At 47.0% G+C, this 20,955-nt stretch overlaps 1 long non-coding RNA gene and 1 pseudogene across 4 annotated transcripts in view; both read right to left on the bottom strand.

Annotated features, from left to right (window-relative positions):
• Nucleotides 1-20,955, bottom strand: part of LOC134471583 (uncharacterized) — a 137,322-nt gene that overhangs the window by 97,782 nt on the left and 18,585 nt on the right. For 2 of the 4 annotated variants that reach the window (XR_010041044.1, XR_010041042.1), the window contains exons 2-3: nt 16,506-16,609; nt 6,017-6,163 (exon numbers count right to left, since the gene is read on the bottom strand). This is a non-coding gene — a long non-coding RNA (uncharacterized LOC134471583). Of the gene's footprint in view, nt 1-6,016; nt 6,164-16,091; nt 16,219-16,505; nt 16,610-20,955 lie in introns of those variants that run through there. The other 2 variants (XR_010041043.1, XR_010041045.1) reach the window with 2 other exon arrangements.
• LOC111755375 (U4 spliceosomal RNA) lies at nt 2,166-2,288 on the bottom strand (annotated as a pseudogene).

Genomic DNA, 20,955 nt, shown 5'->3' with positions numbered 1-20,955 from the left:
AACTTACCACTCTAGAAAGAAAGATTAAATTGCCCCCTCCGGCTGCGCAGGCTGGCAAACAAGAAATACCAATTCCACCCCCACCTCATCAGGGACCGGCTTATCTGGAGAGACACAGGCTGTGATGACAGCCATGGAGGTGAAGGACAGTTGGGTGCCTGTGGTGCTGAGGTGTGTCACTATCATTGCAGGTCTGGGGCCAGTGTCTGACCATGGGTTCAGAGGATAGCAGTACACAGTGTGGCATCTGGGAGGATCTCCTTCTGGGGGCGGTAGCCATTGTTGATTCCCTATGGGCTTGTTCTGAAGTCCTATATCATTCCATTGTCTTGTTGGGTTGAGTTTTATTCTCTGTTTGGTTTGGTTGTTTAATCTGATATAGGAGCAGATGGCAAGATATATTATGGTAGCCATTTTGGATTTACTATTGGCTTGTTTTGAAGTCCTTTATTGCACTCATTGTTTTGTTTTATTGTTACTATTCTGTTCTGTTCTGTTCTGTTTGATTTTCACTATGTCCGAAGTTATCTGCAGCTATTTTGAAGACGTCAAAAGGCATTATGGTAACTACTATTGATTTTGTGATGTTTTAAAGTCCTGTATCTCTTACACTGGTTTGTTTTGATTGGTTTTATTCTGTTTTATCCTCTTTAAAATAAAAAAATTTAAATTATCTTCCCACACACTATTCTCAGAACTAAATTCCAAATACACTTCCAAATACATGCGACTTTAGAGGAAACCTTTTTAGATTACAATAGTTATGTATATCGATGAAAAAGTGATAAATTTGGCTAAATAAAATACAGAGGTTTGAATGCAGGAAAAAACAGAAAAGCAACGCAAAAAATCATACAGCACACTGGAAAATGTATTTGTTTTCTGTACATCACAAACATTCAGACTATACAAATATTGCTGAGGGAAAAATAAACCCAGTGGGAAAATGGACCATTTATGAAAGAAAAAACCACATACATAAGCACACGAAAAGATATTGTGTATCCACAGCCTCTTTCAGCTTCTGGTGGTTTCTGGTACCCTTGGCTTGTGGCCACATCACCACAGTAGCTGCCTCCGGAACCACGCTGACTCTTCCATACGAGAGCATGTCCTTATCACGCTGATCTTATGGCTACATTCGGGACACACCTAGAGAATCCAGGCCAAGCTCCCATCTCAGGAGTCTTAACCTATATTTTGTCACATAAAAGAATATTCAGGGGGCCAGGGATTCAGTTCAGCAGTGTAAGCACCTGCCTAGCAAGCACGAGGTCATGAGTTCGATTCCCGGTACCAAAAAATATTGTAGCTGCAACTACTAGAAGCAACAGTAGTAGAGTGAAAGAATTTTTTTAACAAAGTCACAAAAATCCAAAACCATTAAAAAGACTGACTTTTAAATTATCTTTACAATAAGGAACACTATAAAAAAAACTTTAGACTGGAGGAAATACTTTGAATGTATTAATGAAAGATTAGCATCTATCATGTATAGATAAATGCTATAAGTCAATAAGGAAAATACTATAAAAATGAGCGACAATTATAAATGGACAGCTCATAGAAAGAAAGTCTAAATGGCTGACAAATATAAGACAGTGTTTAGTCTACCTACAAATCAAAAGCTGCGTTTAAAACCTCAGTGAAGCCAGGGGTTTAGCTCAGTGGCATAAGTGCCTGCTTGGTAAATGTGAGGTTGTGAGTTCAATCCGTGATACCAAAAAATAAGTTAAATAAATAAAAGCTCAGTGAGATAATTTTACATTTATCACACTGGCAAATTGCAAAACCTCTAGAAATGAATCAATCATTGGCAAGGTGGCAGTATAAAAGATTTGAGGATCATCCGTGTTTACTCCTTATTTTCTCAAGCCTAAGATAATACTGATTTTACAAGATGCATCATTATTTTACATGCCAGTGGAATACACTTTCAAATACTTGTAAGACACTGTAACTCTCAGAAATGTTGAAATGAAAATGGCACAGCTTAGACTATGTGAAATATAGTAATAATAAAAAAATTAGAGAAACTTAAATGTCCATTTAGCATAGAAATGGCTGGATAAAACGCACTTCATATTCACCCAATGAAATCCTTATAGCAGTTAACAGGAACAGATCACAAAAAAAGACATCACTAAGTGAAAATAGCAAGATGCAGAAGGACATCGATCACATTTATTTCAAGTCGCCTTGGTGGGGTATTGGGAAAAGCTTTCAATTAGCAATAATTGTGCCCTAGATAAACCTTATTGGCTAAAATACTGCCACTGCACAAAGACTACCGCTCATATTTATGAACTAACACACACACAAGAAATCACATCAAACTTCTCAAAATTACCTTTTGAAACCCTTCGTGTTTCATACTTCCCCAAGGCCATGCCCTTTCCTGTCGCTCACCTGCACTGACTCTGGCTCAGTGTGACTCTGTGTGATTTGCTCTGGCCAATCAAGCAGGGGAAGGTTAGCAAAAGCAGAAACTTGAATAAATCCGTATCCATCCCGCCTTAGAGCTCCGCTCAGCTAGACAAACAGAAATCCAGGAAGTCTTAACATTACCACATTCGCCTAAGGCAGCAGTGACTAAGCATAGGAAAGATGAACTTCTCCAGGACTCTGGCTGGGGCCTTTGACAATAGCGTTAAATGGAATCAGATGCATTGAAAACCCACCAAGTGTTTGAAGATGTTGCATCCTAAGTACCACCCCAGTCTGGGTTGAAATTGTTCCAACTGCAGAAAGAAGGCTGTGAAATTACTGGAACAATCTACTTTCTTTTCAAATGGAGCCAAGGAATGTGATGGAAAAATAAAGAGAGCTCAGTGGGAGAAACCAAGGGTTCTAGAAATAATGGGCTAGAAAGCCAGTTGCAATGAACCAGAATGGGAGCTAATCAAGAGACACACACCACCCCTGAAGTAAGAACGGAAAGTGCGGTCTTACCAAAGTCAGAAGGCTGGCCACCTCCCCAGCTCGGCACAGTGACGTAGTGCACTCCTGTCGCTCCCCTTTTCAGATGAGAGCATCCATTGCCCCAGCTCCTCACAGCGAGGAGGCGTGGCTCATCTTTTTAGTTCAGGTCCTCAGGCTGAGACACTGCACCCCAGAAGCCACATGCACATCTGGTGTACACATGAGATCCTAGATCCAAGTGTTATTGGCTGTGACTGTGGATCATCTTTTGGACATCCCAGCATGGGAGTCAGTGTATGTTGCATATGGCAGAGAGATGGATGGCAAAGCACGGATTACGCTACATAGCTTGAGTGCACTCACAGCCTCAAAGATCCACGCCAACATGTGGCTGTGCCTTGAGTGGCGTCCTCTTGTCTACCTCTATCTCTCAAGGTGACCTGCTTTAGCCAACTGGCCAGGGGCAAAATTGGCCTAAGGAGCTGGGGCTATAGCTCAGTGGCACCAGCACTGCCTGGCAGGTGTGAAGCTGTGAATTCAATCCTTGGAAGGAAAAAAATTGGCCTGAGAAAATTCTTTAAAAAGTACTTGCATGTCTCTTGCACCTTTGTGATGAGAACATTCCCAGGTTACAGGAGGACATGACAGCCAAGTGCAAAGGACAGAGTTACCCCAACCCAGGCCATGTGGACCGACCAGCTGCAGAGGCACCAGTGAGTTGGCCCAAATCAGTTCAACTCCCCAGCTAACCTTGCAGATAACAATGGTCATTTTAACTTACTATGTTTGGGGTGATACGTTAAGAGATAGGGTAGTATTCAAAGAGGACATTAGCCTTTTTGATTATTTTCCTTTCTTATAAGGACGATAAAGAAAAATTCATTAATTATCTGAGTGATTAAAGTTGGTTTTGTTTGCCGGGCATGGTGGTGCACGCCTGTAATCCCAGTACTCAAGAGGCTGAGGCAAGAGGATCGTTGCAAATTCAAAGCCAGCCTGGGCTACAAAGTGAGTTCAAGGGCAGCCTGGACCATCTAGTGAAACACTGCCTCAAAAGATACCAAGTGAATAAATAGAGTTGGTTTTGTTTCTGTTTCACGGTGCTAAGAATCAAACCCAGAGCCACATGCACGCTAGGCAAGCTCTCTCCACTGAGCTACTCCCCTGGCCCATGAACAGGTAGCTTTAAGAGTAAATACGGTGCCAAGAACATGCAGAAACAGGCTCGGCCTTACTAATATCCAGACAAATGCTGGTAAGAAGAATTGGAACTAGTATCACTTATCAAATTGGCACCAGAAAAAGAAGCTTAAGACCACTAAACATTTATGAAGATATATGGAAATGGTACCCAAAAATGTACTAGAGGGAACATAAACTACAACTGCCATGTTGTGTATATCTGAGTGTTCTAAGATCAGTAATTTCAATTTTTAGTATCCACTCAGCACTAAAAACAGCCCCCCAAAATTGTGTTTCCTTGTCACACCTCCCATCAGACTAATACTAACCCTCGAAATAAAAAACAACAGACACAGAGAGACATTTCATCCAAGAGAAGACAGATGGCGGAAAGCACATGAGAGACACTGAGCTTCATTAGCCATTAGGGGGACACGAAACAAGACCGCAGGAGCCACCGCCACCGCCATTAGAGCTGCGAAAACAAACGGTGGAGAAATTCTCTCATGGATTACGCACCGGTGGGCACAGGAAACCGTGCGACCACTCTGGAAAAGGGTTCGGCAACTTCTTTAAAAACTAAATACCTGCTCATCATATGACTAGTTGACCCAGTGATTTTCAATAAATAAAAACTTATGACACTTGGGCATGATCGCTCATTGTGGATGTCTTTATAATAGTCAAAAACTGGAAGGAAAACCCTCGCTTAATGGATTAAATGGTCAGACACACATAGCGTGAACACTACCGAGCAATAAAAGGTGGTGTGGTTTTGTTTGGCTGGGTTCTATTCTGTTTTATCTTGTTTGATTTCTTTGTATCTGATGCCATGGACAGCTGTTTCAAAGACAACAAGATAATCTACAGTAGCCATTCTGGATTTACTACAATTGGTTTTGAAGTCTTTCATTGCATTCATTGTTTTGTTTTTATTGGTTCTATTCTGTTTCTGTTTTGTTTGAATTTTACTATGTCTGATGGTATGGGCAGCGAGTTTGAAGACACTAAAAAGCATGATGGTAACAATTGTTGATTTCCTATTACCTTGTTTTGAAATCCTGTATCACTTACACTGTCTTGTTTTGATTGGCTTTGTTCTGCTTTATTTTGCTTAGTTTAATTCTAAAATAAAAGTAAAAGTAAATAAATAAATGCAATGTGGTAAATATTAGTATACTTGACTGGTGCTCTGGGGCATTAGGTTGAGGGGGGAAAGCCAGCCTCAAAAGGTCACAGATGGCACATTTCCACTCATACTACACTGCCCTGGGTCCCATCCCTGGTACGGGGGGGGGGGGGGGGATTATCCAGCAATACATATTAATGCTATTTCCCGGTTTTGATGTAGGACTATAATTACCTAAGACGTAACCATCAAGAAAAACTAGCTGGACTTCTGGACACTACCTTTGTAACTTCTTGGGAATACATATTTATTTCAAAATAAAAAGTTTAAAAATTATTAAATGAATTCAAAAAATCAATACTAAATCATAAAATAAAATACAGGTAAGTTTTCAGTTTCCTAATCGTATGATAGTAGCATATGTCATCAAAAATGAGCTGCTTGTATCCTGGGGTCCCTGCTGGGCTGTGCGGTGGTCAGAACATGTCCTTCAGTTTACCTCCCCAAGCAGCTTCCCATACAAGAGCTTCTGCCCACGCTGCTTGTGGTACCTTGCAGCCTCACACGATGCCAACCCCAAACAGAATGATTGAAAAAGTGGCAGAAAGGTGCAGAGAATGTTCTCCAAAGTGATTCTGGCCTGACTGCAGTCAGCAAAAGGGAAGCACATCTCTCAGGCACCTCTTTGCCGGCTGAGGAACCGGCCTCCCTGCTGCCTGGCTGGGGCCTGGCGTGACAGGCCTGACCACACGGACAGCCTTGGTCAAGTCCTCTCCAGCTTACCTTCTGGGCAGAGCCTCTGGGCTGGACCCAGGACCCAATCTTCAGGGAGAATCAGCAGCATGGGGCCCTCAGCGTCTGTGTTCTTCACAGATGGATTTACAATCCATGCCTGACAGCACAGCAAACAACAGAGAGAGAAGAGGCGACCTACAGAATGGGGAAAGGGTGCTGCCAGTTACTCCTCAGAGGACTAACATCTAGAATCTATAAAGAACCCCCAAAATTAGACCCTTTCCAATGAAAGACTCCGTCAAAAATGGGCATCTGAAATAAAAGAGGCACTTCTCAAAGTACAAACGGCCAATAAAATGGCCATGTGAAAAAGTGTTCAGCATCACTGGCCGTTAGAGAAACACAAAGTAAAACAACTCTGATATTTTGTTTTACTCCAGAAAGAAACAATCATCAAGAAATCAAATAACAACAAGTCCTGTGAGGCCGTGGTGGAAAGGGACCCTCCATCTCCAGTGGGAATGTACACTAGTACAGCCACCATGGAAACCAGTTCACAGCCATCTGCAAAAACCAAACATAAAAATTTTCATTTGATTCCCCTTTCGGACATCTTCTTGCAAGAGCTAAAAAAAAAGACATCATGTTACAGTGACCTATGCACATCTGTGTGCATAGCAGTTCAGCTCGTAATAGCCAGACAGCCTGTGTGCCCATTAATGGATAAAGGAAACACGGTTTTACACTCAATGTAGTATTATTTGGCCAGAAAGGATAAGCTTGATTTGAGGGAAATGGATACAACTTGAAAACATAATACTAAATGAAATAAAGTAGACATAAAAGCTCAAGTACCACGTGGTGTGTCACGTGAGCAATCCAAAGAATAAAACAGAGAGAGGCCAGGAGTTTGAGGCCACCCTGGGCTACGCAGTGAGCGAGTTCCAGGAAAGTTCCAGTTCTCGGAAAACCAAAACATAAACCAAGCACAGAGCAAAGCAAAGGATTAAAGGCAACGGGAAGAAAGACCTTTTATGAAGCGGAGGAGGAGCAGGAGGAGGGAGGAGGGCTGGGGGCAGAGCAATAGTTAGGATGGTCCTTGCATGGACCGACCACCCACAGTGAATGTAATCACCAAGCGTCACAAACATGAGCTAAAAGAAAGAATGAAAATGTGGAGAGGAGACGTAGAGACAGAGAGAGGAAAGAGGGAGGGGCAGGGAAGGGGATGAAAAAGAACTAAAATATATCAAGCACACGCCCCTACTAAGGTGAATGTATACAGACACGTTTGTACACTGCAAACATGTACTAATAAAAGTTTTTAATTTTTAAAAAATAAAATCCTTCCTTGAAAGCCCCAGTTCCTTTTGAAGACACTCACAGCTCCTGATTTTCTTTATTCCATTTTGCCCCTGATTTGGTCACCTAAGTGGATGTTTCTGGAATTGCGGGCATTAGCTGAACCTCTGCCCTATCCTCTTCCTCCGGGGACTGGAGGGGCGCAGACAGTCCCAAGTGTCTGCTTCAGGCCACCAACCTGGCCTGCGCTGCACTGGGGTGAGATCTGATTATCCCATATCAGATGTGAACCCCAAAGGAGTTTCTGAGTTGTTGTCTATGCACCCCTGGCTTTCAGTCTCTGCGCTGTAGGAACATTTGTTACCTGAAACTGTTTCACTGACCTTTAAGAGAAAGATGCTGGGCTCCCTCCTGCTCTTCAGGTGGCCTCCTTCTGGGCACCATCACTAATCTCCAAAGGTGCCTAGGGACTGGCACACAGGCCTGAGTTTTTCGGGGAGGCAGGAGGAGTCCACAGGCTGGGGAAGTTACCAAGGAAAGACACAGCCCAGCCTCCACTGGAAAGGGTGCCACCAACCTCTGGCTCTGGAAACTCGGCCACCTCTGGGACTTGTTAACACAGGACCTGCCCCCAGGGAGTCACTGAGGAAAACTGGGCCTTCAGACCTGATCCAGAGCCCCACCAGAAGCTCAGGCTGTCTAACCCACCCCAGCCTAGGTAACCCCAAGAGAACAAAGCCAGCCTACGGCAGGACAGGTGACCGCTTTGTGAGTTGAGACAGTTCAAGACAGACTGACAGACAGCAATACAGGCTGACAGGAAGCCAGGAGACCAGGGAGGAGAGAGCCAGAGCCCTCTGGCCATCTTGAGGGAGGCTGGGAAGAGCAGGAAGCTGTACCCTTGCCTCCGGCCCAGCCATCACCCTCCCTTCTCTGGGATTAGAGTTTGCCCGGAACGTGGGTCAGGTAGTGGTACGAACACACAGACTCACTCCATGGAGAATCCAGAAACCAACGGAGGCTCCCACGCCCACTGCTCAGACAGACATGTCTGTCACTTTCCTTCCCAGAGTCACAGGGCCCAAGTGAAGCAGTTCACTGTGGGGCCTCTGGAGGCCTCTTCACCCGAGCAACAAGCAATGGAGGCCTTTGTCACAAGCTTGGCAAGGGCCGCACCATTCTGAGGCAAAAGGGCAGTGGCACACTCACCAGAGCTCCCAGGCCTGGTGGCTTTGGAGCCTCTGCCTCTCGGGCCCCAGGGCCCAGCCCTGACCTTGCAGGAAGGTCAACAGTGCCCACCGGTGCTGTGGTCACAGCGATACAGAAACTCCCAGGGCGGGGAGGGAAACAAGGCTGTCTCAGCACAGAAAGGGTGGGGCTCAGAGATGCTGAACACAAATGCCAGTCGATGGGGGCAGTTTCTAAGCACCAGAGGATTTTTCTGGTGTCCTTGCAAATCCTACCCAAGGAGCTATGTACATCTCTACAATTGCGTCTGGGGAAAGGGGGAACCCAGTGACTGTGTAAACTTTCTATCCAGGCCAGGCAAAGGTGACCTGCAATGAGCCTGCCCTACCTTAGCCTTGCTAAGCTTACATCTCACACTAAAGACTAAAACAGACTTGATACCAGGAGAGAGTTCTGCCACGGAGTTGTGGGGGGATGGAAAGCCAGATGCACGCAGGACTCACCAACCCCTCAAGTGCTGGAATATGCCTGAGGGAACTGGTGAAGGTAGACAGGGGCTCCACAGGTGAATAGCCATGCTTTTATTGAGAGAACTATGCTGATGACCACTGTGGGCTCCAATAGATTCCATAACCCAAATTCCATCTGTTAACCAGTCAAGTGTTACACCAAAACGTGTCCCTGTGGCTACTAGGTGATTGGATTCTTGACCTTCAGTTCCACTTTACTAGAGCAAGTCATAGCATGTTGATTTGATGTATGAACGCATAGGGAGAATGAAAAGAAACATGGGGATATCATTCAAGGTAAATAAGATTTTGTAAAGCTGAATGAACTAGGTAAGATCTTAACTGTTCGATATCTTTGCTTCTTTGGCTCATTCTAATTAGCTTCTTTCTTTTTTCACTTGTTTTAAGAAAACCAGCTACCTGAAGCTCTGGAGGGGAGACAATATTCCAGATGCACAATGGAAAAAGACAAAAGGTAAGAGAATTCTGTGGTAGACCAGCAAGCCAGGTTGCAGTGAGCTGAGGAGGGAGTAGGTTTATGAGAATGATGGGAATTCCAGCCACACTCACCAGCCCTCCTCCGACTTTTCCAGAACTTCCTAGGAACAAAGTACCTGTGCGAGGCAGCGAGACCCCAGAAGGCAGAATGGGAGAGAACTGATCAGCATGGCATTGTCGGTATCCACAATTTCCTAGCTCTAGCAGGGCCAGACCTCTTGTCCAGGATGACTTGTAACTGAGGTGTCCCCAAAGATTTGAGAACTCAAAGACCTTCTGTAAGGGCGTGACCAGTGCTGAGTTTAGCTTCCCTTCTCCCATCTGAATGGAGGTCCTCTCTGTACCCCCAGGGTGTAAGGGAACTTTGCTCCCCGAATACCATAAAAGGTATTAGCGTGGTCAAGAGCCAGGCCAGAAGGGTAACCCGGTCACACAGCACACAAGCAACAGGGCCAACTTCTGAAAGTAGTTTTTTAGGTTTTTTTCCCTTCCATCACCTCCTTCCCCCATGATCTTGTGTTTCATAAAAACCAGCAGCCTTGAGATAGAGTGCAAAGCAGAGGGGAATTTTAGACACTAAAAAACAACTTTAGCTAGATTCTCAGAGCTCCAAGAGCCATTCTGGATCTCCCGGGGCAGAGGCCCCACCATTTCCTACACTATTATCCGATCAAATATGTTCAGTTGGTAGCAGATGATTATCTCCAGGACTCGGGATTATCTGCTCATTAAGCTAGATTGCTAATAAAGAGGTTTTATGTAGAGTACGAATCCTTGAGCACTTTTTGCTTACCTCAAGTTTTTGTGCCAAATACCCCAAAATGAATCTCTAAGCAAAAAAACATCTGTCCCAGCAGCAGCTTCAGCTAACATTAGACAGCTGGCTAATCCCAGGCCCCCACCGGGCAGAGCAAGCCGATTCCTCTGCTGAATCCGGGCAAGTGCACACACATGCACTGAGAGAGCACAGCACAGACGTCTTCTCCAGCTCAGGTGCACACAGCTGCTAACACAGCATCACCCGGACTGGCCAGAAGAAGGTCCTTTTGCCTGTCCCAACCACCTGGAGGATCCCGAACTCCTGCAAACAGTTCTCTCTCTTTCATGGTCAGAGTATAGGCATAACCTGAACAGAAGAGAGTCTTCCTCAAGCAAGGAGAAACATAGTTGGCTGGGACACCCTCCCGGTCTTTTTGTTGAGCCTCAGCGTACATTAGTCTCAGAATCTTTTGGTTTGTTTGGACAGGGTCTTGCTATGCAGTTCAGGCTCACTATGTAGCCCATGTTGGCCTCGAACTCACAATGATCCTCCTGCCTCAGCCTCCAGAGTGCTGGGATTACAGGCGTGTGCTCCTAGTAATGCCCAGCCCCAGAATCAGAATCACTGATGAGTCTGCTCTGCAAAGAAGAGAGAATATAGAAACCAAAATCTGCCTAGTAGCTCATAAGAAACCACTGCGCAGGTTCAATGTGTGTCAGCAATTCTAAGTTAGTAATGGAAAGAAAGCTTTTCCTGCCCTCTGCTTAGCTTCTGTGTTGTGCCAGGCCTAAGGGTGCACACTTGCTTTATCTCACTGTATTTTCACAACCAGGGTTTGTTACACCAGTGAACGATTGACAGAAGTGAAAGCTACGGCTCAGAAAGGTTAAGTGGCAGGTCCAAGGTCATAGAGCCAGGAAGTAGCAGAAGCTGGCCCTAAATCTAGCTCTGTCTTAATCACCTACTGTTACACACACACACCAAGATGCACTCGTGCAAGAGCACTCGGTAAATGAAATAGACGCGAAGGCTGTGACCAAGTCAGAGGTCATCCTCTGTGAACATGACAGACTCCACTGGCCGCACTTCCTCCACATCAAACCCAAAGATTTGAACCCTGACCTTGTGACCTTGCCAAAGACTGACCCCGGAGAGCGAGCACTCCCTGGTTCTCCTCAGCTTCCTTCTGCGAGGTCCAGGCCTGACAGTACGAACAGAAGCGTTCTCTCACTCACCACACAGAGCGGAGGGAGAACAGGGCAGAAACAGGATCTCTCCGGTCCATTTCCAGCTGAAATACCACTAGCAGGTTTGAGGAAATTGAGATTTACTTTGTTCACTGTCCACCAGCGACAGCAACAGGAAGCAAGCTGGAGCGTGTGATGTTCCCAATTCCCAGGTGCAGCTAGGAGTTCCTGTTTGAGGAGCAAATCTCAGTGGCAAATAGGGAAACCGAGTCTTGACCTGTACTCACCCGAATTTCAACACATGCCCCCACTTTGGCACAACATAACACATCCCTCCCTCTGGGGATGAAGGCACAGTCCCCGAGCAGGGCCACCAGCAGCCGAGGCAGGATGGGGAGTCCCTTGTGGCTGCGGCATCCCACCTGCCTTTTCTCTGCCACCGTGATGGTTAGCTTCGCTTGTCAACCTGCTCAGATTAAAAAACTCGTAGACAGAACAGCAAGGTGTCTGTGAGGGTGTTTCCAGAGATGATTGGCATGTGGGTCAGCAAGCTATTAGGGAGACAGGCCCTGAATATGGGTGGCACCATCCCATAGGGTGAGAGTCTGCACGGAACAAAAGCAGAAGAAAGAGAAACCCAGTAGCAATTCATTCTCCCCTCCTCCTCCTCCTTGGAGGCCCTGAAGGGAACAGCTTGCCTCCACCATGATTGTAGCTCATCGAGGGCCCAAAAGCAATGGATCCAGCTACCCATGAACTGAATGCTCTGAAACCATGAGTCAAAATATACACATCCTCCTGAAAGTTGTTAGTCTCAGGTATTTTGTCACAGCCACAGAAAGCTGACTGGCATAACCACCCTCCATACATGCCCACCTTGCATAGAGCATGTGCTTAATGGCCCTCTGAGCACACATACAGGGGAAACCCACCAGTCTAACTAGGTTGCAAAGGGGTAGCACACTGTGATTCTGTCCAGAGCAGCGAGGCTGGGGGTGGGGGACACAGCCACACTTACCATCAAATATCAACTCTGTGCCAGGCACAAAGCTGATGCTGGGGTTGCTACAGTCAGTGACATGTAGACAGACAGACAGACAGATGCACTAGGAGGACAGCAGATGCCTGACCCAGCAGAGGACAGGTGACGTGGTTAAATCAGGGAAAGCTTCCTGGAGGAACCTCTAAGCTGAGATTTGAAGCACTGACAGTCAGCAATATGTCAGCAGACCTGGGAGCCAGGAAGCCCAGGAATTAGCTAGCATCATCCAAAGCATGAAAATCAGCTGCTGTAGCTGGGCTGCACTCTGTGAGGGACACGACCTCTGAGGGGTGGCCCCCGCAAGCCCTGAAAGGATGGGGGGCAGGCGGGGAACCTGCACATGACTTCTGCAGGGCAGACAGGGTGACACCAGCCTGGGGCTGAGCCCAGGCTTCTCTGATGACAACTGTCTTTCTGCACTGCTAACAAGCCTGGAGGTGTCTCGTACCACTTGTCTGGTGCTGCATACCACAAGGGGTCACAGTGAGGACAGCTGACCTGACCACAGCCAGAGGTTTTAGACTCAGGAAAGAGGCAGTCTAGGACACCAAGCCCTAGAAAATCTGAGCCTGGCCGATTTATAGAAACAAAAGATGTAAGAGAGGCTACAGGGAAATAAGAAGCCTCTTGTTTAATGGGTTCAGGCTTCTGCTCAGGTGCTGAGAACCCCTGGGGACAGAACGTGGGGATAGCCGCACATTATGGAAGCACTTAATGCCCCTGAATTCCACACACACACCCCAAGCCTGTCTCAGGCCAGGCCTGGTGGTACGTGCTGTCCCAGCACTCAGCAGACTGAGGCAAGAGGGTCATAAATTCGAGGCCAGCGTGGGCTGGACCACACAGTGAGACCCTGGCTCAGACAGAATGAAACTAAGCTAAACTCTGTCTCAGCAGGGCGTGGTGGTACACACCTGTAGTCCAGCTATTTGGGAGGCTGAGACGGGACAATCCCTTGAGTTCTCAAGTTTGAGATCAGCCTAGGCAACAGAATGAGACAAGCTCCCTCAAAAACATATCTAAACTGGCAAATTACATGGCATAGAATTTTATCAATTTTTTAAATTGATACAATTTTTAATTGATTTTTAATTACATTTCTTCCTGGCTTTGGAGAATAACCAAATATCTAAATATCTATAAGATGCATAAAGGCTCAGGTCTAATACCTAGCACATAATAGATGTCCAACACAATACTGTTTTTATAATTGTCTAAGTCACAAATGAACACATTTGGCATCAGAGGTCTTGAAGGATGGCCAAAGACTTTCTATTTCAATTAAGTATTAATTACTTTCACCATCATTAGAGAATATTTCTTACACCTCCAGATCATCAGCCTTCAAGTTCAATTTTTCTCCCTGGTGCTTGTTTTCGGCTCCCACAATAAACTGTTTTACCGTTTCAATTATTTCCTTTTCAACCATCATGATCGCCGTACTTAAAATCCAATCAGGCTTCTAATTTTAAGCATCTCTTTTGTGTACAGCGCCAACCATTGACAAGCGTCCTGAACTTAACATCTGTTCTTAGCAATCAACGGTTTTAATTTTCAGAACTGAAAACATGTTCGAGGCTCTGTGATTCACGGCCTCGCCTCAGAACTTCTCGGTGATAGCCAGGGTTCTGAAAGATGATGGCCTCGGGCTGCAGGGCCTCTGACACAAAGCCTCCCCCTGGACACCAGGCAGCCCGGGAAACACTGTCACAGGCGCGTGCACTCTAATCTTCAAGTAAACGTACGAATACGAACAGAACCTGTGGAGAAATCTCCCCAGAGGTCCTGCAGCCCTGTCTGGGAGCAAGAAACCACCAAAAGGTGGCTCCTTAACCTGGTGACTGTCACCCATGCTGTGTGCAAAGCTGTCAACATCCATGCCAATGGTCTGTGGCTCACAAACAAGCGCGGTATGGGATCCAGCCAGAAACTGCCCTGGACCAGGTCCCCAGGTGGCTGCTGGGAAGAGGGGATGGGAAGGAGACAAAGGTTCTTTCACTCTGGGCTGCGAGGGGTGACACACTAGCTCAGATGGCAGCAGCATGCATGAGTGTGCAAAAGGAAAGCCTTGATTTGTTTGACTTCAATCAGATGCCAAATAAACATAAATTGGTCAAATGAAGATCAATAAGCACAAAATCCTGTAAATACTAAGGATATTTGCTATTTTCAATAGGAATTTTAACTTTGTTTCAAGATAGGGTCTCCCTCTATAGTTTAGACTGGTCCTCAACTCACTATGCAGCCCAGGCTGGCTTCAAACTCACAATGATTCTCTGCCTCCCAAGTGCTGGGATGACAGGTGAACACCACCATAACCAGTTGAAATTTTAATATTCCTAGCTCTCCAGAACAAAAGTAACTTTCTGCTCCAAAGTGGAGAAGCTCTCCCCCATCACCAGCTTCTCCATGGATGAAACCCAGCAGCCCATGGAGTCGGCTTTCAGAAGGTCACGCAGAGTCCCTGCTGGACACCCTGTCCCTGAGGGGTCCTTGGGAGAGAGGAGAGCCAACTCTTTCATCTAAGATTTGCACACCTGAACCCCATCCTCCCCTCCACTCCAGGACTACCCTCCCCTCAGGACATCCTGGACGACCCACCTGCACCCCAAGCTGCACCTCCCCCACTCCATCTGGGCCACACAGAGCCCTAGACCTTCTCATCTTCCAGAGTTCTCCCTATCGACATGATTAACGGAACCTTGCACTCCCCGCCACACCTGGCCCTTCCCGCCTTGTCAGAAGACCCAGCAGGGTCCCAGTCCAGGGCCACAGTGTGGGCACATGGAGACACGGATCCATGAAGCACATTTGGTTTCTCCTCATTTAACTTGAATGCTCTGACTGGCCACTCAGAAAATGGACTCCTGGCTTCGACCCAGGATGCAGGAGTACATGATCCTTCAACACCATCCTAAGAAATCACGTCCGTGTGCTGTGCGGGGCGAGGGCTCACGCTGGCCTGTGAGCAAATCTCCAAACCGGAGAAAGAGCGGGAACTGCTGGCTGCAGCAGGAAGAGCTGGAAGCTGCAGCAGGCCTGGTGGTTCAAAGAGCAGCCAGGAGGACAGCCTGGCTGGGGCAGAGCAAACAGCAGGCCAGCAAGGCGGAAAGGAGCAGACGGCCAGAGGCGGTAGGTAGACCCCGGGCAGTGTCAAAGTCACGTGACCCAACCTGCATCTTCAAAGGCCTCTCGCCTCTGCTGAGCTCAAATAAGTAGAGGACAGGCCCTGGGCAGAGCAGAGACCCCACAGAGGCGGCTGTAACAGAATCCAAACACCAGACACGAGAAGTGGGAAGATCTGACAGAAGATTTTGCAGTTGGAACCAAATGGACAGAGAAACAGAAACACAGCAGATAAACAACAGACACATCAACAGATAACAGATGGATGACTAAGGTGGGCACTTGCGCATAGCTGAAAGGGTATCTGTAGTGGACCGCTGATGAGAAGCTCATGACCCTTATACGCTAAAAGCTTCCCATGTTCACATTCGAGTAGGAGGATATTAGGAATGATACGCACTCAAAGGCTGAAAGTGATTTCTCCTGGGGAGAAGGATTAGCAAGGGCATAAGAGGAATGAGCATTTTCTACTTTCATGCATTTTTATTTAAAAAAATAAAAACATGTATTAGCCAGGCACGGTGGTGCACACCTGTAATCCCAGCACTCAGGAGGCTGAAGTAGGAGGATTGTTGTGATTTTGAGGCCAGTGTAGGTTATGTAGAGTTCAAGGCCAGTCTGAACTACACAGCAAGACCCTGTCTCAGAAGACAAAAATTAATTAATTAAGCACATATTAATTGCTTCTCATGCTGAACACAGGCAGTCACTTGGTAGTGAGGCATTCAAGCCTGTTTGGGTGACTCCAAAGGGTCAACCATCAGGTGGCACGTGGGTTCTAAGGGGGCCCTTCCCAAGCCTCAGGTTCCTCACCGGACCACAAAGATGAGGACACCTGCTCGCCTGGAGGCTGTGACCATGTGCGTGAAGTGTCCAGCAGAACCTGGAACACATAGACCCTCGTCACCATCAGTTCCCTTCTTACCCCCCGCAAGGATTCCGAAGATGCCCAGGAGGTGAGGCTCAAAGTGCCCCAGGGTCCAGGCAGGCAGGAAGGTTACTGGGCTACAGAGATTCCAGCACAACCCCCTGGAAAACAAAAAAAAAAATGTCAGGGGTCCCTCAGAGGACAAAGCAGAGTCACCTCCTCCGCACCCCTCCAGGGAAAGGCAAAAGGTAATGTGGAGACTGTCCCACCCTGGCAGGAAGGACAGATACGGGGAGAGACCCCCCATCTCCACTCAAGGTCAGGAGTTCCTGCCAGCTTGTGACTTTTCTCTCTAGGCTTGTGAGAAGGCAACCCTGGGGAAAAAGCAAGAAAAGCTGAATGCTATTTATCTAAAATCACGTCTACGTTCCAGCTGCTATAAAACATGCACGCTCTTGCCAAATGGATGCCGAAAGAGCTTTGATCTCCATTTTAGGCGGAAATGACCCGTTCCCTCCCTAATGCAAATATATGGTTTTCGTATCTCAGATCTGCTCAGTGAGACACACGGCACATTCTTAATTATTTTTGAAATGATTAAAGCCAGAATCATAAATCTACGCTTTTGACATGACATGGTGATTTGACCCCCAGACATACCGTAATGAGTTATTAACAGCACTTCCCAAATCTACTGAAATTTTTTTTCCAAAGCGATTTGCTAATTAATAGCTGTTCACACAACGATCATTTATGAGTAATTAAGGAACTGTGCTGCTTTATTTTGTGATGAGAACATAATTAAGTCCATTAAAATTATTTGTATAGTTTTTAACCTTCTGCCAGAAACAAATGAGCCTAGTCTAAGGGTAACACAGGCTTGATGACGGTACCTCAAGGTTACATCTCCTTCGTGACACTTGCTTCCTGAAGCTTATTTTCTAGCCCAGAAACTCAGAGTTGGTCCTCAAACCTCGAAAGGCACCAAGGCAGAGCCTGGGGGAGGGTTTTCCCGCCCTCCCTGTTTCCCACCTCTCGCTCTGTGACATCGGCCTGCTGTTCTGGGCTTCTGGTTGTCTCTGCCTGACCGAATTCCCTACATCATCCCCAACCATCCTTCGGACTGAGCCCCTCACTCTCCATTTATAACCAGCTGCAGGCTCTTTGAAGCCAGAAATGTAACTCACTATTTAAAGAATAACCCATCACAATAAAATAGTTTATTCCAGGATTGCAAACATGGCTCACCATTAGGAATGATTCATATGATCTCTTAGGTCAGGGCATCAATTTTTAACTTTTGTTAAATTCAACACCTACTTCTCATAAAGATTCAAAAGAGGGACAGCAGACTGACACTTGCCGAACGTAAGCAAGTGTTGCTACAAAGATCCACGTGCCAAAGAAAGCCTTTTTAAAAAATGTATTAGTATACACTTCCAGTAGACAATGAGTACCTTCACTGTGTGCATTTAGTACCTGTATAAGACACATTTTTCTTTTCTCTCTTGTTTTGCTGTTTGAGCCAAGGTCCTGCTACATAGTTCAAGGGGGACTTGAACTCGTTATGCGGCCCAGGTTGGCCTTAAACTCATGGTGATCCTCTGCCTCAGTAGTAGTTGAAAGGATTTTGGCCCAGACAGGACACTGTAGCCAGGAAAGCCTCAGCGGGAACCAGGAAGCTCCTATCTCCCCCACCCCTAGGGATTTACCTGTGACTCTATCTCCCCCCACCCTTAGGAATCTGCCCCTGGCACCAAACATGTGCCAATGAAAAGCTTAGGCTACTTATATACTCCTTCATGCCACGTGTCCGCTAGAGAGATCACTGGACTGGGGGGGGGGGGCGGGGGGGAGTGGTGTCGGTTATCTCTCTCCGTGTTCTCAGAATAAAGGCCTCTTTTGTTTTATACTTCAAATCTTTTGGAAATAATCCTATCAGTAGTAACAGCTGTCCTTGTTATCACTGGCCCATCCACTGTGACAGTGTGGATGGATGTGACAAGAGATGCCCTATGCAGGTCCAAAGCTCCACAGTGGGCATCACCCCCATGGATGCCACGCACGTCTGACAGCATCCTGACAAGCCTGTGATTGACCCATCTTCCTGTACCATACATCAAACATCCACCTCTCGGGCAGCTGCAGGGATAGGCTAAAGGCACACATCCCAAGTTCTGCCAGTGAGAGCCAGCCACATGGCTGAGGACTCAGAAAAGAAATACGAAAGCTAGGCGTAGAGGTGCACACACACGTGTAATCCCTGTACCCTGGGAAGCTGAGGCAGGAGGATTACAAGTCTAAGCCGGCCCAGGCAATTTTGCACTTACAAAGATCCTGTCTCGAAATAAAAATTTTAAAAGTCTTGGGATATAGCTCAGTGCAAAGGCCCCAGGTTCAATCCACCATATCAAGAAGAGGAGGAGACAGAAGAGAAGAAGGAGGAAGGGCAGGGGAATAAAGGAAAGGAGACAGGAAGCAATGGCCCTGTGCAAAGAGCTCAGTCTGCTAGCTGTGACCTCTGTGACAGAACTTTGGAAACTTGGTCCCTGGTACTTAGCACCAAGTCTCAGGCAGAGAAGCAGGGTTACTTTCCTAACAAATTCCACAGTGGGGTGGAGCATGCATCTTAGCCACTTCATTCCTGGCTGTCCTAGTCCCACCACAAAACTATCTTTTTGAAAAAAAACAGGGTCTTTCTAGTAGCATAGCTTGACCTTGAACCCATCACCAACATGGCAGGAAACCACAGAAGAACCAAGCCATGTCCATCTGTACCGCCCATCCAGAGACAGGTGACCACATTCACATCGGCCATGCCCACTCACAGAAGCAGGACCACAGGAACTGTGCCCCCAGATTCCTCAAGGCAGCAAACTCCTCCTCTCCCCTTGAAACCCTTTGTTCTACCCTGGCTTCCTGCTGATTCTGGAGGGAAGTAAACAGCCACGGTTGCTCCTACAGAGATTCCTCAGGGGGGCGCTCTCCCCTCTGTGTCTTTAACATTATGTGCTGAAACCCAGGACAGGACACCCCTCTTCAGAGGGACTTTCAGCCCTATCTAGAGTCCCAGCTGTCCTAAAGAGGCCACCATGTGGCTCTGGCTTCTCAGTCCACACCCCACTCCCCACCAGCTTGGGCTTAGGTAAGACTTTGTGCCTTTAAAACTTCGCCCCTGTCTCTGCCTCCCTCCTCCTCACCCCCCACCGCCCCTCTCAGCCTCTGCCACCTGGGGGCTGGGGGCACACAGAGCCCAGCAGGAGCCCAGGCTGCCAGCAAATCCTCCCTCACCTGACTCCCTCCTCCCCACCACCTTGAGGCACAGCCATGGGCCACTGAGCCTGGGCCACCCCACCACTGGCTAAGGGCCAGTGTATAGCAGGACCACAGCGCCTGTGCATGCAGCCTCCCTCTGCACAAGCACATCCTGGCTAAGGAAACTGTCGTGCTCTAACCAAAACACCATCATCTTTTTTGTGTGTGTGTCTTTTTTGTTTTTATCGGTACTAGGGATAGAACTCATGACTGCCTGCTTGCAAGGCAGGCGCTTATGCTGCTGAGATAAATCCCCAGCCCCCATCATCTTGTTCTGTATGAGTCCTTACCCTGAAAATCTTGTGCTCTGTCTCAACCTTTGTCCTCTTTTGTGAAAGACAGTTGTTCCTGGAATTAGCAGACCACAAGCTGCAAATTCCTGTAAGGGAGGAACTTGTTGACCACCAACTATGAAACTTCCCATAAAAATTCTGTCCTCAAGCAAAAAGGGAGCAAAGGTCTTCCTCAACCTTATTCTCCTTCCACACCTTGCTTTGCAGTTTTCTCCTTTATAAGCCTGACAAAATTTTAACCTGGTTACACAGCTTTGCAAACTCCAACTGCACTCTGTCGCTGGTGCCAGCTTAAATAAAGCGCTTCTTTTCCTTTAAAAGACGTCTTGCCCTGTTTTTGGACATCTCAGGGTCTCATTTTTGGGGTGCAACAGAAACCCCCACACAGCAGCTACGTGACTCCATGAGGAAGATGGTTGGAGTCCAGCCAGAGCCCACCCAGGGCCACCTCACTGCTCACAGTCAGAGCCTGGAGCTCCGGCTGCTGCTCCATCCTCTACCATATACTGCCCCAGCCTGTACCCTGCCACACACTGATCTGGACTACTGACTTCCTCTCCCTCCTCCCTTCTACCCCCACGCTGCAGAGTGGCAGGAACAAATGACAGTTTGTTCTCCCTCTCTCTGTCAGTCCTCTCCCAGCTCAGCCAGCATCTGAGCTCTTTCTCTTCAGACTCTTAACACCCAAGTTTTCCTCCAACCAGCTGAAAGTTAACTTAATTTTTTTTTTTTTTGGTCTTTTTCATTTTTATCGGTACCAGGGATCAAACTCACGACTGCCTGCTTGCAAGGCAGGCGCTTATGCCACTGAGCTATATCCCCAGCCCCAAAAGTTAACTTTAAAACCCTCAATTGGAGACCACCCTTCCCTCTAGGAGGTTAAAATAACAAAACTTCTA

This window comes from Cavia porcellus, unplaced genomic scaffold (assembly GCF_034190915.1).
Source record: "Cavia porcellus strain 051 isolate PalLab524CR breed Dunkin Hartley unplaced genomic scaffold, mCavPor4.1 scaffold_19, whole genome shotgun sequence".
Classification (NCBI taxonomy): domain Eukaryota; kingdom Metazoa; phylum Chordata; class Mammalia; order Rodentia; family Caviidae; genus Cavia; species Cavia porcellus.
This window is presented reverse-complemented; position numbering and strand designations above follow the sequence as displayed.